A 6,338-nucleotide genomic window follows, 5' to 3' on the forward strand; every position below is an offset into this window, starting at 1 on the left:
GAACAGAGATACTTACGTATTTTAAACCATGACATTTTTCTGTGACATCATACCAAAAAGAACCTCTGCAATAAAATCCCTATAGTGTTTTTTTAAATCATAAATGAATGGTTTGTTTTATTTCAAACTGAACTTTCAATTATTCAGTCCTCTAATATCCTAGAATTGAATACCGTTAAGGGACATCTCTTTGGTGCATATTGTAGGGGGGGGAGGGTAAGATTTCATTCAGTAGAATTGTTTTTATTCCTAGCACATATTCTGCCAATATATCGGTCTACTACTGTTAATGCTGTGCACTTTAATTGTGAAAACAAATCATGCGCGTTAAAGAAAAATGAATACAAAGTGACTTTGAGGCTTCTTTCGGCCATTCTAGACGCGGCAGCCAACCCCAAAGCAGCTGATAACAGAAACGGACCAATCAGAAAACGTCCTTCCCCCCCACGTCTACGTGCTCGAAACTACAGTCCGCAGAAAAGTTGAGCAGCAGGCGAATAAGAATCACATTTGTCAGGAAAAAAAATAGGCAGCTTATATCAGCATCCCTTTTAAGAGAGTGTTCCCTTTTTGTATTTATCGAGCCTAGTCGCTTTAAACGATCCAAGAAAACGAAAACAAAATTATGACATTAACGCGGAGAATCTGACTAGCCACTGGAGAATAAAACCGCTTGAAGTAAAATTACCTTTTTTTTTTTTAAGAAATAAAATTAAATGAATAAAGACAACGTAAAACAAGGCACCGCTGGGATTCGAACCCAGGATCTCCTGTTTACTAGACAGGCGCTTTAACCAACTAAGCCACGGCGCCGCGCTGTGCTGATTCTCTGCCCCGTTTCTCACACTCTTTAGTGCTTTGCGCTTCTGCACCGCAGCGCCGAAGCTTTATACCAAGGCAAGAAAGAAAAGGCAAAGTAGAGTCCCACAGCAGAGGGAGAAGATCTATGCTTCAAAAACTGAAAGAAAAACTCTCTCTTACCTCCGTTTTTGTATACGGCTTCACACGCAATTACCTTTATATTTACTCATTCTTGAAAATTTTTTTTTTTTTAACGTTTTATTTATAACTGCACAAGTGTACATAGCAGAGAAATGAAGAATATACAAACATTGAAATGGTCCATTAATATAAATAACAGATGCTATCCGGTGCCCATAAAATTGTATCTAGATGCCCTCATAACTGAAAGGGTTATGAGAGGGAAATTTTAGGGGATCTAGTTAAAGAGAAATTCCCAGTCCCCTTCTGAACCTTAATCTCCCTTTATGGGATGCATTGGAATGGAAATAACTGAACAGCTGATGTACCTTTGGTACCTGTAGTCTGCTCTCCGAGTCTTACTCCTGAGGGCATTCTGCGCACAAAAATTGAAAATTCTGTGCACATATTCTGCAGATTTATTTGTCAAAATAACACAGTATTTTTGCAAATCATCATCCTATATTTCAGTGCAATCCAGTATTTTCATTTGAATAAAAATACAGAAAACAAAGAGCCTTTGCATTTTTCGCACTTAGGGCCAGATTCATTTTGTATGAATGGGAAAAACCCTTAGTGAATCAGGTACATATTGATTTCTTTCTGGCAGAAAGTATCAGAGAATGTTTACCTCTGTACAGAGAATGTTTACCTTCTTCATGTGAGAATCAATTGGTCTCTCTCTGTCCCACATGCATTCTCATATACACACATTCACTCTCTCTCTCTCCCACAATTTGCAATCACACACACAGATTCCCAAGCAGACACCTATCTACCCATACACACCGGTTCACAACACACATGGGCTCATACATACACTCTCTACTAGAGCCTGGGCCTCTTCTTCAGCTGCCAGCGGGATGAGAGCCATTGGCAGCCCCTGGGTCCTTTCTCTCTACTTCCCGGTAGTGACCTGCCGGATGGTGGTGTGCACAGGAGCATGAGTCAAGCTTAACCAAATGTCATCTCCTGCTGCTGCAGGGCAGGTTTTGTGAAAAAAGCTGCGAGACTGGCTCTACGGCAGCAGGAGATAACATTCGAATGAGCCAGATTCCTGTTGCCAGCTTCTACCCCATTCCCTTTCCCTCTATTTCTCCCCACTTCCCTCCTCCTTCTTTCTCCTTTCCCTCTTCCCCAACTTCCCCTCTCCCTCTCCTCCTCCTTAATCCCCTTCCTTCTCCCCCTCCCTCTTCCCCCTTTCCCCCTCCTCCTTACCCCCCCTTTACAGCCATTTATTAATATTTACCTCTTTCTCACTTAGGAATATTTAGTTATTTATCTTATTTAGACATTTTATATGTTACGGCTATGGCTGCTGTGCAACCGCCTCACCACCAGGGGTCCCTCTAGAGCTGGCTCCCCTGACAGGCCCAGTCTATCTCCCTTCTCCTCTCTATGTTCTGGGCTTTCCCTTATAACCCTGCCTGACAGTTCCCTCAGTGCTTCGGCATCGAGCTCGCCTGGGCTAGCCTTCCTTGCTTGCGGTCCTTTGACCTTGCTTTGCCTAGCCTTGCCTTCGGGCCTTCTACCTTGTCTTGCCTTGCGTGGCCTTCGGGCCTTCTATCTTGCCTTGCCTTGCCTTGCGTGGCCTTCGGGTCTTCTGTCTTGCCTTGCGTGGCCTTCGGGCCTTCTACCTTGTCTTGCCTTGCCTTGCGTGGCCTTCGGGCCTTCTACCTTGCCTTGCGTGGCCTTCGGGCCTTCTACCTTGTCTTGCCTTGCCCTGCCTTGCGTGGCCTTCGGGCCTTCTGTCTTGCCTTGCCTTGCGCGGCCTTCGGGCCTTCTGTCTTGCCTTGCCTTGCGCGGCCTTCGGGCCTTCTACCTTGTCTTGCCTTGCCTTGCGTGGCCTTCGGGCCTTCTGTCTTGCCTTGCGCGGCCTTCGGGCCTTCTACCTTGTCTTGTCTTGCCTTGCCTTGCGTGGCCTTCGGGCCTTCTACCTTGTCTTGTCTTGTCTTGCCTTGCGCGGCCTTCGGGCCTTCTACCTTGTGCTGTGTATGGTCTTCGGACCTTCTGCCCTGCCCTGCCTTGCTTACTGTGCGTGCGGTCCTACGGGCCCTCTGCTCTACTGTCTGTGTGTGTTTGGCCTACGGGCTCTCTGCCCTGCTTACTGTGTGTGGCCTACGGGCCTTCTGTGTGGGTGTGACCTACAGGCCTTCTGACCTGCCTTGCCCCGCTTACGGTGTGTGGCCTACGGGCCTTCTGTGTGTGTGTGGCCTACGGGCCTTCTGACCTGCCTTGCCCTGCTTATGGTGTGTGGCCTACGGGCCTTCTGTGTGTGTGTGGCCTACGGGCCTTCTGACCTGCCTTGCCCCGCTTACGGTGTGTGGCCTACGGGCCTTCTGACCTGCCTTGCCCCGCTTACGGTGTCTGGCCTACGGGCCTTCTGTGTGTGTGTGGCCTACAGGCCTTCTGACCTGCCTTGCTCTGCCTCCTGCCCTGACCCAGCCTGAACCTAGACACTGCTATCTGCCGCCTGCCCTGATCCAGCCTGAACCTAGACACTGCTATCTGCCGCCTGCCCTGACCCAGCCTGAACCTAGACACTGCTATCTGCCTCCTGCCCTGACCCAGCCTGGACCCAGACCCTGCTAACTGCCGCCTGCCCTGACCCAGCCTAGACCCAGACACTGCTACTTGCTGTCTGCCCTGACCCAGCCGGGACCCAGACACGGTTTCCAGCCATCCCTGTCTCTCTCCACCTGGAGCCACCCTTTTGGGTGGTGTTCACTACCCCTGAACTCAGCCCAAGCGTAACAGTATGCCGAAGCCATCAAATTCCAGGGGAAGAGATAGGTCTGTGTACTACCGGTGAGTCAACTTTTTTTTTCACTATTACAAGATGCTTCCTTCAAAGTTTTATACCTGCAATTCCTGTCAGACCTTGAATTACCTAAGCTATCAGAACTGTCTAGCCTGTCAACTTGCTGGTCAGGAACACTGGTCGTGCAGTAACTGCAATAAGAGAAATGTCTCTGTCTATCAAGAGTGTTTAAACTGTTCTAATCCACAGCCAGGATGGTGGAAATGTTCATGTATTCCGTGCCTTTTGCCTCCAGGCGAACCCTGCCCCCGCTGCAAAGCTAACGGGCCATCTGTTTCTCCCAAAAGCTCAGCTAGTTCTACTACCGGGCGTTCAGCTTCTGGCCCAGTTAGCAACATTATTTCATGTAACAGTTTATGGATTAAGCATTCTAGCACTTCATCTCTGGACACTTTGGAAAAAACTTGCTACCAGGAAACAAGTATTAATTCTGAAAATCTTAGAACTCACCGGGTTAAGAAGCCTTCTATAACTTCCACGCTAGAGCCTCAGAAACGAAAGCTGAGAGAAGTAATTAACTCTAGCAGAGCTCTGCTTCCCACAGCTGCAGTTAAGACACTAACGAGCACCTTCCCTAGACGTCCTAGAACTGCCTGTGCCCTCTCTAAGCAGCTCCTCCAGAAACAAAAGCAGGAGCTTCTGACTCAAGGTATCAAGCCCACGGCAGTACAATCTTTGTCCTCCCTGCGCCTTAATTCTAACCTTGTTGCTCTGCCATCCAAGCATGCTGCATTACCCCATGAGGGGCCTGAACCTGTTGCATCATCCCGAGCGGGTTCCAAGACTGCTGCATTACCCCAAGAGGGGCCTGAGCCTGCTGCACCACCCCAAGAGGGGTCCAAGTCTGCTGCATCTCCCCGCAAGGGGTCCAAGTCTGTGGCATCACCCTGCGAGGGGTCTGAACCTGTGGCATCACCCCGAGAGGGGCCTGAGCCTGCTGCATCACCCGGAGAGGGGCCCGAACCTGCTGCATCACCCCGAGAGGGGCCCGAGCCTGCTGCATCATCCCGAGAGGGTTCCGAGCCCGCTGCATCACCTCGAGTGGAGTCCGAGCCCACTGCTTCACCCCCAGAGGGGCTCGAACCGGTCCTGCTGCTGGCCCCGGAAGGATCTGAACCGGTCCTACTGACAGACTGTGTCTCTCAGCCATCTGAAACTGCCGAACCGGTCTTGCTGCCGCCCCCGGAGGGGTCCGAACCGGTCTTGCTGCCGCCCCTGGAGGGGTCTGAACTGGTCCTACTGACAGACTGTGTTTCTCAGCCATCTGACACTGCCGAACCGGTTTTGCTGCTGCCCCTGGAGGGGTCCGAACCGGTTTTGCTGCTGCCCCCGGAGGGGCTCGAACCGGCCTTGCTGCCGTCCTCGGAGGAGTCCGAACCGGTCCTGCTGTCGTTCCCGGAGGGGTCCGAACCGGTCCTACTGACAGACTTTCTGACTCAGCCATCTGAGTCTACTGAACCGGTCCTGCTGCCGCCCCCGGAGGGGCTCGAACCGGTCCTGCTGCCACTCCCAGAGGGGCTCGAACCGGCCCTGCTGCCGTCCCCGGAGGGGTCCGAACCAGTCCTACTGACAGACTTTCTGACTCAGCCATCTGAGTCTACTGAACCGGTCCTGCTGCCGCCCCCGGAGGGGCTCGAACCGGTCCTGCTGCCACTCCCAGAGGGGCTCAAACCGGCCCTGCTGCCGTCCCCAGAGGGGTCCAAACCAGTCCTACTGACAGACTTTCTGACTCAGCCATCTGAGTCTACTGAACCGGTCCTGCTGCCGTCCCTGGAGGGGTCCGAACCGGGCCTGCCAACAGACTTTGCCCTGACCCAGCCCTGACCCAGCCTGGACCCAGACCCTGCTAACTGCCGCCTGCCCTGACCCAGCCTAGACCCAGACACTGCTACTTGCTGTCTGCCCTGACCCAGCCGGGACCCAGACACGGTTTCCAGCCATCCCTGTCTCTCTCCACCTGGAGCCATCCTTTTGGGTGGTGTTCACTACCCCTGAACTCAGCCCAAGCGTAACATTATATACCGTCATTCCATTTTTAGATCACAATGGTTTACAAAGTGAACTTCATAAGTATAACACAATTAACAGACAAGTATGGATTGGTTACAGAGGTGGCATGCAAAGGCAGGCATTTATCTATTAAATCTATCAAATTCAATTTTCTAGTACATATTAACATTGATCTATTTATTTATTTAAAAGTTTTTCTATACCATCATTAAGTTATTTACCATCATAACGGTTTACAAAATGGCACATATAGAGGAGATTAGCTCAAACATTTTACAATGAAGGTGCCAATAGTATCCTGTAACAAATAAAGATTAAAAGCTATTTGGTTAATGACATGGATTTTCCATTGATGAATGACTTCTAGGAGATAACATGTGGTTCATTCATGGCATTATGGGTTATTGACTACGATTAACTGTGTGATAAAAAAATAATTTCCAGGTATGTACTTGGAGATTATGTGTTAGGTGCTCTATTCCTGCTCTTCCTTAATTATTTGCGCCATTCTCTTTGTAAAAGGCCT

General features: G+C 50.1%; 1 non-coding gene across 1 annotated transcript; it reads right to left on the reverse strand.

Annotated features, from left to right (window-relative positions):
- Positions 1 to 739: 739 nt before the first annotated feature.
- On the reverse strand, positions 740 to 813 carry TRNAT-AGU. The gene has a single exon. It is a non-coding gene; the product is annotated as a tRNA-Thr (tRNA).
- Between the last annotated feature and the right edge of the window lie 5,525 nt (positions 814 to 6,338).

Source organism: Rhinatrema bivittatum, chromosome 2 (genome assembly GCF_901001135.1).
Source record: "Rhinatrema bivittatum chromosome 2, aRhiBiv1.1, whole genome shotgun sequence".
Classification (NCBI taxonomy): Eukaryota; Metazoa; Chordata; class Amphibia; order Gymnophiona; family Rhinatrematidae; genus Rhinatrema; species Rhinatrema bivittatum.